Below are 15,879 nucleotides of genomic sequence, written 5' to 3'. Positions count from 1 at the left end.
AAACAGTCTTGGTTGAAGAGGACCATTGGAGACGATAACTTCTCTTACTTTAGAAGCCATCCATCCTGACGGAGAGACATCTCATGCGAGAGATGATAACAGCGGGGTCTCTGCCCTCACTTCTAGGGAGAGATAGTGAACCATCCCTCCCTCTCTGACAGGTAACTTTTTTGATAAGGTAGAGAGAGAAAGATATGGGGCGCCCTACTGTGTGTTGCATGTTACTGGCCTGACCCATCTGGGTGGGACATAGCCCTCATCCACTACACACCATTGGGTACCCACTAACCCATTCAGGTGGGTCCCCGGGACCTCCCACATACCAGGTCATTGGGTCCCCAGTCCCCACCCACCACCCGGGTCCCTCCCTCTACAACAAGCACAAGTAACTGCTTCCCGTGTATGGCGCTAGGATGCCACCAAGTGAAGTCAGTTTAGCATTTATTCCTGCTTGTTCTTATGAATTCTCTAACACAGTTTGAGACCCGGTAAGACTAACTTGCGACGTGGAATTTCATTTCACATTAAACTTATATATCTTGATACCGTGCTCGCTATTTAATAAAAGAAATAGATATATCTGTCAGGATTAAGTTAGTGAACGTATAAATCAGTTACAAAATCTCTTCACAACTAAAGACTTTGATGGACCTACCAGGTTAATTTTCCTGTACATGTTCGTGACTAAAATTTTCGAGATGGTGTTTCCTGTCTCCCGCTGTAGCTCACTCTAAGGTAGGTCAAAATTCAGAAAGACATCTGAAAGTCTCTAGAAAGAGGATGAGCAGCTACAACCATAAACGAGCACACAACCAACTAGATAAATTTATATCATTTTTTGGTGTAATATTATCGTATCATGCACAAATGAATTACTTAACAATTCAATGTCATTTTCACGCTCTCTTTTTTTTTTTATGTTGATCCATATGACGTCACGGGTCCGTGTCGTCTGCAAGCGCGCCCATTTTTTTTTATTTTCTTACATTTTTACGTACAACAAAGCCTGTGTGAGCCCGCCTGGGCCATGAATATGACAGCTGTGTGTAACAGGATGCACCCTGTGGAACAGACACAATGGTTTTCTTTTGTGCAGTGTACGGATGTTCAAAAAGATCACATAGAAACCAGAAAACTTATAATTCAGCTTCACCAGCGGCAAAAATGTGACAAAACATGTTTGGCAGGTTCACATGTCATCAGAACAGGTATGGCACATTTCCTATTGTTTTTCCTACGATACCAAATATCTTTTTTCATTCTATACTCTCTTGACATTTCGCTGAATTCGAGTTTTTATTTCTATCATCCAGATTACACTTCACAAAATATTTATTTCATTGACGACGAAGTATCAGTCCAGTGCCAGTGTTTGCTTTATGATACATAATACATTCGACTTGTCCTTAGTGGTTTCTTTATCTTGATCTGTCCGGCCTGGTTCCATCTTATTGCTTGTGTATTCAGCAAGTTATAGCGGCCGTCATTCCAGGTGTGTTCGAGTCTGTCATCCAGGCCAGTGGGCAGGAACTGCTTGGGCAGCAGTAGGAGTCAGCGTGAGGCTGGAGCACTGCTTACAAAAATCAGGGATCGTTGGGTACGAACCCCGTCTGGACCCGAGGGTAGAGTATATTTTCGAATCGGTTGTAGAGAGACTTTATATTTTATTGTGCTAGGTTAGGTTAAGCGAGTGGCGCTAATAGATGTAGCTAGGAAGTGATTGCTTTGCGGATTAGGTTAAGTGTGGGAAAGCTAACTATGACTGGGCGATGCAGAACATAGTCTGTAAATTATCTAGTAAATTATCTAGGCTAGGCTAAACGACGCTAGTTAGGCAAGGCTAGCTAGTTAGGTTGGGGTGAGCAAAGGCTGATGAGGCGATGAACCTAGATGGGGCAAGGCGGCTGGGCTGGGCTAAGCGAACCTAGCCTGCATAGGTTACCTGAGTTCATAAGGTTTCCAGTGTATTAAAGTCAAGCCTTTAGTTTGTTCAGCGCAGCTCTTTAGTGAGCTTGGCTCCTTTGTCTACGCTGATGTTCTTGCCTCATTGCCTTCCGGAAGTTACCACGGTTTTTGTGTAGGATATTACTTTAAAATGAGCGATATTCTAACGGTAAAACTTTGTTTTACGTTGGCGTTCTTGAATATTTTTCTCATAGTTGGGTGAGTTTAAAAGAAGTTGAGGAATATCTGGTGTCAGAAATTTCGTATGGGCACAGCACACGCGTGTAAACACCACAGAATGCCTCATAACCTCTTAAGCAGGACGATATTACCCTTGGTTATGATGGCCAGCCTTTTCACCTGACCTTTTAGGGTCGTACCCTCGTTCTCAAAAGTTCAAGATGACTGTGAGTGCTGATTTCGTTGTAGAATGTAGCCATAGTATGCAAGTCGCTCGTAAATGCTAGCTACGAGAAATTGCTATGCATTCTATCATTAATATGTTAATGAGTCATTCATTTGTTGAAAATTTCCTGCAACGTTCGACGGGTATTATGCTTTCCCTTGTGTCATTTTTCTGTATAATGTAAAATGACTGCATGAGTTTTGGTCTTCATTTTAAACTCGTTACACTTAACCAAACCTTACTTACTCGCATCTTCAGACGCAATGGCGACCTAGCTTCAATAACCTACATTGAACCACCCGGAAATGACTGAGAAATATCCATAAGTATCTTGAACAGTGTTTCCTTCTACGATCGGGGTACCTTAGATAGGACTCCAACACACTACATCACTATAAACAAAAGTCGCCCGGTGATTGATCAGTTCTGAAAATTTAGATAAAATAAATGGCAGTCCGGATTCCCCTGTCAAACGTGGGCCCCAGTTTTCACCCGCGCTGCGACACGGAATTGGAAAAATAAAAAGTGACTTGCAGTGACTAGTTGGGGTAGGAATGGTTTAATGATTGCTGTGGGCATGGGTGTGTAGTATCTAGTGTCGGTGGGGTTGTAGTGACTGGTTAAAGAGAGGTGTTGTAGGGACTGGTGTGGGTGGGAGTACTGCAATGCCTACTGTATGGGTGGATGGTGTTGCCAGCGACCGGTCTGGAAGGGAGTGTTGCAGTGGATGGTATATTCAGGTAGTATTGCGGTTCCTGGCGTGAGCGGGAAGGTGTATTGCAGTGACTGGTAAGGGCGGGAGGGTGTTCTGACGCATGAACCATGGTGGGACGAAGTCACCGGGCTGGCTCCGAGATCTTGTGTCGGTGTTGAACATTCACCCACCAAAGTTTCCTTGCGTTGACTGCGGGCAAGCCGGCTATTACGATGCTACGACCTTACATCATCAGGCTGGCTGTAGCAAACGTGATTCCTGAGCTTCAGGCACTTTTGATTTATTCCTTGACTATCATGGTGCGCTCCTTGAACAGACGGTGAGACCCTTGGTTACCACGGTATGAACCTTAAGCACAACGCTTCGACCCTTGAATATGATGGCCTGACCTTTGCTTTCACTTAACCCTTGAGTTTTGGGTGGAACACTTCGCAAAATTATACCCAAGGATCGTGTGTGTGAGTGTTTGTTTACAGATCAAGGTATGATGTACACACACAGTTAAGAGATGTGGCGAAACTAGTGGAAAGCTGTACCTGTAACACAAGTATTAATTACACATATATATACTAAGGCTTGCATTTATTTTAAGCTGCAGGAAGAAGCTGGCAACATGCAGCTAACAACAGCCGACATGTCAATCAAACTCCTATCAGTGTCAGCCATCGTGTAAACACGGAAATTTAACATCCAGCACAGTGTACCAAGATTCCCGGTATTTCAGAACATTCCGGTACCTCTCATTATACATCCGTTTTTATAACGAAACCGAGGAATTTAGTTATCCAGTCAGCAGCGCTCAGCCTGAGGGAAACTATCATTAATTTAGAATAACATTTTGAAGATCTGACGGCTTTTCAGGACGGTTGACCTGCTGAAGAGGCGCTTTGATTGCTCCTTTATTGAGACCCACCGACAGTTAATGAGAATTCCCTCTGTAATCAGTTTGCAAACAGCTTTCCGGGGATGGATAGGGGTATAACAATGGCCGTCCTCAAGTACTCTGTCGATGAGGGATATGTTTGACCAATGGTTAGGCAGATAAAGAGTCTGTTGTAGGATAACTAACACGGCTGTGGACTAAGGGACTGAGTATTTAGAACTGAATAGATTGAATGATAGTAAGTAAATCTACGTATATAACACAAACTGGAAATCGGAAAATCTTTTTAGGTCTACGGAGACCCAATCCTTAAGTCTTCAGGGACCAAACCTCTGGTCTCGAGACCAAACCTTAGGTCTTTGGTCTGTGAGAGCCAGACCTCTGGTCTCCGTGAGGCTGGGCCTGGGAGATCAGATTGTCCACCGGTGTAAAATATATACACATATCTCAAGCCTCTAGCCAAATACTGCAGAATTTTTTTTTCCTAAGTGACCAAATTGGATTTCAGTTGGCGTTTCACATTCCATTTCCCTCCCCTCCGGTCTCTCACGCCCCCCTCCCTCCGCTTTCCCAGGCTCCTCCCTATTGGTCAACAGGGAAGGTCACACGGCGCCTATTATCCTCCAACAATGTCACCGAGGAGCCGCCAACTGAGCGATGCGTCGTTAACTCGGTTCAAACTTCGCGAATTTAAACTCCCAGGATGCTAACAAGGTCTTATCTGCCGACGTCAGGCCTGCTAATTTGAGAATTAAGTTAGTGAGGCATAAGGACTAAGTTCTCTTGCCTGAGGAACTAGTAAAAACTTTGCTGCGTAGCGTAAAGGCTCGCGATGATTGGCGGACTGAAAACGGAGTAAATCTGACACAGTACATTGGTTGAGACGTTATATTTTGTAATTGGAGGCTGGGACTCGGTAGATCCTGCACAGTTGCTAATTGGGGCTGGAAGCTTTGCAGTAATTGGTGGGTTAAAGTGAAACCGTATCGTTCACAGGGATGTAGGACGACTGTGATTGGTTTACGAAGGGAACAGTAGGTCTAGCACAGTTAACCCCCTGGACACGACGCGTCGGAACGACCGTTCAACACCACGGTAAGCAGACACTTGGGTATGATGACCTAGACTCTGATCCTTTAAAGTGAAAGGCCAGACTCTTATATCCATGAACCATGTCGTCCTGGTCGAGGGTCGTGCCGTCGTGCTCAAAGGTCGTAATGTAGTACTGAAGAGATCAATACAATGGGCGAATGGAACCAACGAATTGACAAAGGATATTAACTGTTTTGACTGGGAGTTGGATTGACTTATGTCCATCCACGACTGATGAGATTATCGGGAAATGACAATTGATTACTTAACAGTAGCGTTTACATCTGTCAAACAGACAGGAGAGATATCGCACGGCTGTAAATATCCCGTTTTCCATGAACTGTCGCAGCTCCTGCCTCAGTGTGGATATTTCGTGAATTGATTTTAGAATGATAGGGGCGAATAAAGTTAGTGTCTATGTATATCTATCTGTATATATATATATATATATATATATATATATATATATATATATATATATATATATATATATATATATTATCCCTGGGGATAGGGGAGAAAGAATACTTCCCACGTATTCCCTGCGTGTCGTAGAGGGCGACTAAAAGGGGAGGGAGCGGGGGTCTGGAAATCCTCCCCTCTCGTTTTTTTTTTTAATCTTCCAAAAGAAGGAACAGAGAAGAGGGCCAGGTGAGGATTATTCCCTCAAAGGCCCAGTCCTCTGTTCTTAACGCTACCTCGCTAATGCGAGAAATGGCGAATAGTTTGAAAGAAAGAAAGAAATTATATATAATATGTTATCTTTCACGTGTAATACACGAACATCGGTAGGTTGTGTGTGTGTGTGTGTGTTGCCTCCGTTAGCGGTACTTCAGTTGCATCTGTTATGCTGTGTTTGTCACCTACTCCTGTACCGCTCCCTCATTACCACACTAGTGAGGCGACCAATACATTCTTACGAACATCCCGTGTGACGTCTTGTGCCGTATGTCGGCAGTAGAGACACCAGTGCTTATATTGTGCCGGCTGTGGACACTGGGCACTCTCCCCTGCCTCCGCTCACTGCCTAGCGCTACCCAGCTTTGCTTTATCCAATATGCAAATCAACCTGTTGCGTACAAATACCGGCAGCCGGCAGGATAACGTCTCACGGAGGAATGCCGGTCGCCGGCTTTCGTTGACATCAGGTTGTTCTGCCGGACGACCGGCGCGAACTTGCTTTATGGAATAGAAGCTAATTACCTGATCCCTTATCTACTTTATTCTTAGACACAAAAGTGTGACTTATCACCAAGAGGAACATCTCAGTCTAAAGGAGTCCATCATTTCCCTGCTACTGAAAATAGCGCAGCTTTCAGGCTGCAGGAGCCTGCCTCTTCAGAGAACGGATTTGTGCTGTTATATTGTGACTTCCATGTTTGCGTAACTTCCTACCCGTGTAACAGTGCGGGGACGGTGTACTGCACAGGTGGGGCTCCATCTCGAATTTTGTCATCCAGTTGTTTTTTTTTGACCCCCCAAAAAATGTTGTCAACATTCACAGTTTCATCTCGGACTATCAAAATACTTTGCGTCTTTCCTAAAATGTTTCGGGCTTAGCTTCATGTAATGTTCATTGGTTGTTCTATCAATTGTCTAGGAACTTGAGGTCATGATCAGGTCACTCCTTACTCTTCTCTTATTACCTTACAGGCCACATTCGTCAGTCAGGCGGAGCGGTGTGTCGTTCTGGACCTCCCCAGGTAAGACAGTTACCTTCTCAGCTCTCTATGTTCCTCCAGCCACATCCTGTGCAACATTCCAGGAAGCTTTTCCAGTATATGTGTAACACATCCTCAGTAACTATGGTAATAATGTTATCAGGACCACGAGCCTCGTATTGATCAAGAGCCTGTGTGATTTTATTTATCCATTCCAGAATCATTCCAGTGCTTTCCAAGATCTTCTTACCCCATTGTACATCACTGGTGTTGGCCCAGGCTATAGCGTCTTCCACCATGAGAACACATGAACTTGTCATGCAGCTCCGCATACCCTGACATCATCCCCAAACAACTCTCCCCTCTGAGTCCCTAAGCCTGATTAACTCTTCTTTAACCAACAATTTATTCCTGATGAATTTATGGAAGAGTTTTGGACATGTGTGTGTTGCCGTGTCTACCATATTCTTTACAGTTTCTTTGTTCCTTTTTTCCTTGTCGTGTTTGAATGATTTCTTGCACCGCCGTTACTGTACATTGCTGGGTTCCCTCGCCTTTCGACATACTTGGTTGAGCCAAACCTTCTCTCTGTATGTAAGACCAAAGGTACCTCCATGTTCCTCCTCCTTCACTGAACATTTCACACAGCCTCTCAACCCAATACCCTGCTTCCTGGCCACAGAAACAGTTGAGTTCTTTGAAGTTCCCACGATTATATCTTTAGTGAGTGAGGTTTTATCTTCGCCTCTTTTTTTTTTATTTCCTGATTCATCCTGTGATCATACCCCAGCCTTACATGGTCATCTTACCAACTGGTGAATGTCACACATGATATTCTCAGTATTCACTCTACTGTGTGTGTGTGTGTGTGTGTGTGTGTGTGTGTGTGTGTGTGTGTGATGATAAGAGCCAGTGTTGGTGTGACTTCCTGATGTTCCCAGCAACGTGCTGGGCTCAGCCTTTATCATTATGATTGCATTCCATCATCATCATTAGTACTTCATCATCTATTTTCCTGTAAGTTAAAGTTGTATCTTATCAATAGATCCAATCCTGACTCTCTGTCTATCCCTCATTATTGTCATGTATATACAGGTCGGATACACTCGAGAATTTGTATGTAGTGAGTTTGGTCTCCACACCTCCAACAGCATCACGTTCATTTTCCCTAACTCGATTACTGAATTCCAGACCTTTGCCACTTACTAATAGTCCATTCACATTGGTATAGAGGGTGCACATGTGTGTGTGTGTGTGTGTGTGTGTGTGTGTGTGTGTAAGGCAACAGCAAGTGGCAGGGAGTGCAGACGCTCAGAGATGTTTGCTGGGGCAGCAAATTAATTATACACTTGCTTACATACAACACACACACACACACACACACACACACACACACACACACACACACACACACACACACACACACACACACACGAGTAGTGCAGACCCGGGAGTAGCATATTCTCCCAGGCAAAGTGGTGTAAATTCAGTAGTTTTTAACCCATTTACAAGACCTATATGTAGACATTAGCAAGACCTATCTGTAGACATTTACATGACTTATGTATAGAAATATTTTCATTTGATTTTATTGTCTGTGAGTTCTGTTGTTTGTATATAGTCTTCTGTAAAGGTAGGTACTTGTGAATGATGTCGTCAGTGAGTACTGGCCTGTGTGGTGATGGGGTGGTAAATACTGGGGTTTGCAGATGATGCTGTAGATACGTGTCTGTAAATAATATGTCAACAGTTGTCCATGTAACAAATGATGAATAGTGTATGCAAATATTCACCCACGTATTTACTTTTGTGTAAATCCACATCTACAGGACTCATGGTTTGTGAATAGTCATCTGTAAAAACCCTGAGTCCACTCCTATATGAGTCTTCCATCCCCCACATACCCCGGCAGCGCACCTCTTACTATTCGTGCTGCATCCTTCCTCATATAATCTTTTCGTACATTCGAAAGCGCAAGCCTCCCTCTGGACGCCAGCGAGGCGTGGGGAGTGGATGACATTCGTCCTGGTTCGTCGATGTAATGTACGACAGAACTTGCTTCTGTGTTTGCTCGTCTGTCTGTACCACGTGATAACCAAGGGGCTTTCTCCTCCTCCTCCTTAGGAGCAGATCAGGGTAAACACATCTGGGTTGGTGCAGCCACTCGAGATGGGCGAGCGAGTTATGAAAGGCACGTCAGGTGGGATTAATGAACTGAGCCAGGATAACCGAGGGACCGAGGCTGATTAATTGCATTACGATAACACTTGGGTCAGGATCACTGCCACAGCATCGTTACTTGTGTAACGTAACGATCCACTGACTTGAGATAACACCCTCTAGGATAGCCAGCCACAGAGGATGACAGGAAGGAAGCTAGGATAACACTTGGCGAGGTATGATAACTGCTTCAGTTAACCTGGTTCAGGTGTGAGGCTGCAGCAGCACGGGACCCCAGCCTGACCTCACCTCATTTTCTGAACCTTAACCCCCCCCCCCTCCTGCCTCAGCTCACCCTCACCTCCCACATTGTTTACCGTGTTTATTGACGCTTCCCTCACAGTCTGATTAATAAACACAGGTCAGATGACCTGAGGATTTAGGAATAACCCATGGCGCGTGTGGGATCTCTCGGGTCATGTGCATGTCAGGATGCACCGGTAGTGTACTGCCTAACAGCTGTTCCCTCGTCCACTCTTGACACACTGTGGGAGATCCTGTGTTGTGGCCCATCATATTCGGATCCGGTCTGAAAGTCCCGTCTTCCTGGTTTTCTTCCTTCACTTGTGTTCCGTCATACCGAGCATCCTCTCTGGCTGCTCTCTCTCTCTCTCTCTCTCTCTCTCTCTCTCTCTCTCTCTCTCTCTCTCTCTCTCTCTCTCTCTCTCTCTCCGTAAGTGTTGAGGAATCCACCACCTCCCTCTTCCTCGGTCCACACCGGCATCCCTCACCGTTCTGTCGTCTTTCCTAGCCTCATCCTCTCACTCACAGCTGTGGGGTACGTCCGCACCATGACGACTCATAGTTATGTTTCTTTACTTTTTTTTTTTCCAAATTTTCTCCATCTTCTCCAGCTGGACCTGTGCCCCGTCCCGTCACAAGTGCCTTATTAAGCTCGGGTAAGGACAGCATTTCCCAGTCGGACAGACTTTAACTTACCGCCGTTAAAAATCAGTTTCTTCCCTTATATTTCTCAGTTCAAAACCCTCTCACAATTCTCTCAGTTTATTACTCAAGACAGTAATTATACCTGGTATCATCACCATATCATCTAACCTTCCTCGGAAACCCTATGTATCACAAATAGCCAAGTCTGCCTCTAAGTAGGTGGGAGTCCTGTGTGGGTGTGGAAGACATCTTCCTCTTCTGCACAGTGACTCTCTACACACTCACTCGACTCAGTGTAGACCAAAGCATTGCCAACTGAATTCTCCCACTCTGACCTCACAACTTGGCCCACTTATCCCACACCGTGATGTAGGTTCACTCTCACCTCTTCTATACATATTACTGCGGATTTCTGCTCCCGAAAGCTGGCTGCTCGTGTGTCCTCACCATGATGGAGACCAGGTAACACTGGGTGAAGCTCAGCGTTACATGGTTACTGTTAGCTGTTGTCACGTCTCCCTCTACCGTACACCGCCGCTATGCTGAACCTTCCCACGTCTCCTAACAACTGCCAACACCGAGGCAAGTTTTACACATCAAAACCTCGTACGTTCTCCCAGTGTTCCCCTTGATGTCCTTCGTCTTTTGTTATTTCATTTAATGTCTCTGGACTGTATCCGTGACCGGAACTTGAGGCCTCTGGACTGTGGCCGTGACCGAGAGTTTCGACCTTAGACAACCGTGATGTCAACCTGGAGGCAAGATAGCTACACACGTAGAGTAACTCTGGTATAGGCTAGCCAGTGATGTAGGATAACGGGGGACTAACATAACAGGAGGAGGAGATAACCACAGGAACTAGGAAGAATAAGGACAGTTTGATAATACACTGGAGGAAATTTGACCACTCTTGGAATATAGAGAAATTACACCAACACCCAGGGTTTAGGATAACACCCAGGGTTTAGGATAACACCCAGGGTTTAGGATAACACCCCGGATTAAGATAAGCTACGATTACACCACGGTCTGGGATGAGCTTAACTAAGACAACAGGCTAATATAACGTCAAGTTGAATAACTTGATGTGTTACTCATTAAGGCAGAGTGACACGTGTGGTTTGAAGACCAACCAGAGGCGAGTGAGGTCATCGCTTGGATAACTACCAGAGTCAATCACCAGTTTAAGGCTAAGATAACACTTTAGTAACACTAGTCACTTAAAATAAGTAACAGTAACGAACTAGGATGGGATGATAGTCATAGGTAAGATAACCAAATGAGATGAAGATAGACACTTTGAGGGGCCAAGTTAACCACCTGAGCTGCGATTACACTCGGTGTTTGGATAACGGCGCGACACTGGACAAAGCCGGGCAAGGTGAGGGGCGGGCGGCGGCGGAGCGGAGCGGCGCGTGTTACTTTCCGCGCGCCCGGGGCCACACTGAGCCGTCGGCCGCGTCCCGCGCGACAGGTGAGCCACGGGATGCGTGGCTTACGACACCCCCCCCCCCCCCCCCCTCATCCATCCCGGAGCCACAGGCGATCCCCCCCCCCCCCCCCCCCCACACACACACACACACACACACACACCCACGGTAGAGCCTCGGCAGATACATCATCCATCCATCCCATCACGTCTGTCTACAACTAACTATAGTTAGTTTGATAAAAGGTATAGATTTTTTTTCTTTCCATTTCAATTGTTTGTATGTTTAGATAACAATTTACTAAGGCATCTGTCTCGCCCGATGGTAGACATTGTTATTATTCTTCCTTGTGTGACATCTAACATCATCTGTAATGAATGACATCACCTTCTGTATAGTTCGAGTTTTTAAGATCACATTTTTCGGCAGAGTTTGGGGTCGACCTATACATGGGTGATATTGCCGTTAGGTTGAAATGTTGATAACCTCAGTGCAGGATCACATAACGATGCTTTTCAATTTGTTGGGCTGGAACGATCGTCTTTCTGAAGGGGGTACAGTTACGAACTGTGATAACCCACTGATGATGTGACTTAGGTGAGTAAACATCTATTCCCAGATATTGTCGATCATGTCTCAAGTGTACAGGAACACTTTCCCTGACAGTAATCAGTGGCACACACCCCACATCCTCTATACACACTTTCCACATCACGAGGAGCTATACACACATAACATCCAGGCCTTCACTGAACTCCTCCACCACTGTTGACCAACATTCACTGGTATCCAGCACTCTTGACCGACAGTGGGAAGTGGTCCGACATTGTTCAGGTTGATAAACTTGACTCATCTCGAAAGAAGAATGTCTGGTACAGGTAAACTCAAGCAGCCCAGGAATCAATCGCTTCTTTTGTCCTTCACGTTTTGACAGGATGAGTGAGGGTCATCCGCTCCGGAGACAGGCCGTTCGCACTGCCCTGAGCTACAGACATGGAGGTCGCCTCAGTTGCTTTGACACAGAGAGACGAGGTGTCCGGGTCACTTTAACTTAGAAAGACACAAGTCTTCTAAATGATATTGACTCAAAGGGACATTGTCTAAATTGCTTTGACTGTGAAATGAGAAGCTGGCGAGACTGGCAGCTTGTCTCCCTTGTCTTCCACCGTAGAATCTTGCACTAAACTTATAATGTGGTCAACATGTAGTAAATACTGACACGGATGTTTATTGGCTCTGGATGTTGGGTTGATGTTTACTGTCCTTGGATGTTGCAGCTGATGATTATTGACACTGGATGTTGAGATCTGAAGTTTAAAAGGCTCTTGACGTCTGATGGATGTGACCTGTTCTTCCTGTGTCTGTTATTGTTCTTGTATAACGATATTTTCGTCGTAAGTTCACCGCAGAAAATTTTTATATGACACTTCTCTATAATCTTACGACCAATCCTTTCGTCTCATCTTTCAGCCAGCTCCAATAATCCCCTCATACCTGGACAGAAGTCCGATCAGATTAGATATATGGACTGTAATTATAATGTGAATCCATCCACTTGGTTTTGGCCAGCCTCGTGTGTTTCATTTGCACAGTTGGCAACGGTTAAAATTGCAACGGAGGAAAAGAATAAGTGGCAGCGTCTGCTGGAGTGTTGCCAAATAGTGGTCCCTCGTCTGTCTCGGACAGACGACTGACAGACCAGTGGATGAGAAGGACATAGACAGAAATCAGGCTGTGCATAAGACGGTAGCAGACAGATTGAGACAGACGGACGCATAAATAGACGCACAGATGGATAGGCAAACAGAAAGACAAAAGGAAAGATGGACAGGGAGACGGACAGTGAGATGGCTAGAGAGACAGAAGTACGGAAGAATTAGTGTCAAGTTTCCTAAAGTAACAGTCAAGTGATTTGCTTTATCATGGCCCAGATATATCCTTGCTTGGTGAAATATTCCTTAAACGTGGATAAAACTATGCTGGCGTCTTTGGGGCAGTGTGACCGTATATAGGCGTTACAGTGGCATTATGACAGTATACAGGCGTTACAGTGGTAGTTACATACAGGCGAGAGTGGTAGTATTACAGCATATAGGAATCACAGTAGTAGTAGTAGTATGGGTTCTAGCAATGTGTACTGACGGTTCAGTGTTGACGTGTGTTGTTCAGATGAGGATTAGTATGATCAAGACGTGCACAAGTCGTGTGCACGTCCCCACCCATCACAACACCAGCGTCTTGGACCTGTCCTCACCCTGGAACCCTTACATGTCTTGGCCAGACCCTCAAGGTTCAGGCCACCGTACCCACGGGTTCAGTACTCCAGCGGCTCAGAAATAACACAAGTTAGGCCGGTAAGACGTCGCTGCGTTGGCTGGGAGGTTCGTTGGTGGTAACGTCGGAACGTATTGTTCCAGGGGCGTGAGGCCACGGCAGGAGGGAGGCTCCCCAGTTTCCCCCCCCCCCCCCCAGAGCAACAGAGGTCATCCAGGTCGTGTCCAGCCTCGTACACACACACACACACACACACACCGTCTTCCCCTCTGCTCACCTACGCTGCGGCGTCCATCTCCTGGCCACACACGTCCCGACGCCGTACGCCAGACCTCCGTATAATTGGATTTTGGTTCAGTTTCACGAGGAACTGACTGCGTCCCAGCTGATCGACCCCCCGTTGTTCTCCTGACCCCAGGACCAACACCTGCACACACACACACACACACACCGTCCGGTAACACCCGCCTCGATGATGATGATGATGTCGACGGAGACTTTCCACTCGACGCGTCGTCGACGGTCCGACCTACGTACCTGGCAGGTGGGGCACAGCGGGGCACCCACTTGGCTGTACTCTGAGGGTGCCCCAGTATTAACTGGGGACGTGGTCGATAATCCTGGCAGCCATCAAGATGCTGCTGCAGCCTCCTCCCACGCTGCCTCGTGGGTCACACACACACACACACACAAGACTCTCTCTCTCTCTCTCTCTCTCTCTCTCTCTCTCTCTCTCTCTCTCTCTCTCTCTCTCTCTCTCTCTCTCTCTCTCTCTCTCCCCTGCCTGCGTCTGTCATGTTACCTGGTGTGCGTGGTGTAGGGAAGAGGGTGGTCAGTCGACCATTTCATCACAATCACAAGTCTTGTGTGACAGAGAGATGACCATTGAGGGTGAGTTCTCAGGTCAAGTAGGTCAGGTCAGGCTACACAGGTCATGTCAGAGTTCAGGTTAACCCCATCTCGACCTGGCTAGTCTCTGCCTCCTCTCACCTTCTGTGTCAGGCCTCCACAGTAATACATTTTGTAATGTAATAAAGATATTTACACACATCTATTTCACCTCCTATTCCAGGATTCACTTTCATGGTACTCCTGCAGCGCTTAGGAAGGTGGCCAAGTCCACCGGACGGGACTACAGATTAAGAAGTGTGTGTGGGTGTATGTGTGTGTGGAATGAGAACAGAACAATTCAAGAGTAAATGTTTGTCGTCTTCAGAAAGGACGATGCATCTTGGGCACAGTGGGTCTTGTGTTGATGTTTGTAGCGTTGCATGTTGCTTGTCAACCCATATTGGGTGACACGAGTTCATAGCACAGGGTCTGGCCAAGGGAAAGCCTCCATGTATAGCTTTCGTTAGCTTTCCCAGTCCTGTTAGCTTTGTGTGTGTGTGTGTGAGAGAGAAGGGAGACCTCGCAGCTACACAGACCCAACCTGTCACGCGAGCACTGAGAATGCTCACTATCTGTGTTAGTGTTAGGCTCCTGGCTCAGGTTTAAAGGTATACGCTTGTTGCACCAGCTGTTATTATCATTATCATCAGCTCACTCGCTGCTATTGTTAGCTCACACGATCGTGGCATTGGCTGTTGTTAATGCCTCTTGCCTGCATGCAAGAATTTCTCCGTCATCGACCTGTTGTTGAAGGAAAAACAATTGGTTGTATCGGCTGCTCTCGTCTGGCAGGAGTGGAACCGTTGTCTCGGCTATTGTTAAGCTCAGTGGCTCTTGTCAGGGGAAGTGGAGTGGCTCTGTATTGGCTATTGTTAGGCTGGTGTCCTTGTTGACCCAAGTGTAGGCTTTGTTCCCACCTGTCTGACCCCCAGCCTGGGTCAATACAACCTCTCCTACCCTGCATATACTCCTCCAACCTCATACTTAATGGTATCATATATATATATATATATATATATATATATATATATATATATATAGAGAGAGAGAGAGAGAGAGAGAGAGAGAGAGAGAGGGGGGTCATTTTTCTTAAGCGTAATTGTACATTTTGGAAGATGATATATTTCTAATATGATTTATGTCTTGTGTGTCGATCTATATATTCCAGCTGATCTTCACTTCTATTGTGATCTGCTAATTCCCCAAGATCTATGATGCTTTGTGCCCTAATCATCCAGTAAGTGTTGTATGATTCACGGAGTATAAGCCACACTTCTGTTGTATGATTGACCCCTGGACTCACTCAACACACCCTAGTCTCATGCCTCACTTGGGTTGTACACTTCACCCTAGTGTGTGGAGATGTATCATGATCAGTGAACCACAGGTATGATCACTGATGCTTGTCAGGGGCTGTACTCTCTCTCTCCCCTTGGGGTGTACCTTATTTGACCACAGGTCCTGGCAGCAGCTAC

At 46.0% G+C, this 15,879-nt stretch overlaps 1 protein-coding gene across 1 annotated transcript in view; it reads right to left on the bottom strand.

Moving 5' to 3' along the window:
- The window catches only part of LOC139758691 (uncharacterized), a 161,887-nt gene extending 150,646 nt beyond the window's left edge, over positions 1-11,241 (bottom strand). Inside the window, 1 exon segment of the mRNA XM_071680322.1 lies at positions 11,130-11,241. The gene's annotated coding sequence lies outside the window, so the exon portion shown is untranslated.
- Positions 11,242-15,879: the final 4,638 nt, after the last annotated feature.

This window comes from Panulirus ornatus, chromosome 31 (assembly GCF_036320965.1).
Source record: "Panulirus ornatus isolate Po-2019 chromosome 31, ASM3632096v1, whole genome shotgun sequence".
Lineage (NCBI taxonomy): Eukaryota > Metazoa > Arthropoda > Malacostraca > Decapoda > Palinuridae > Panulirus > Panulirus ornatus.
This window is presented reverse-complemented; position numbering and strand designations above follow the sequence as displayed.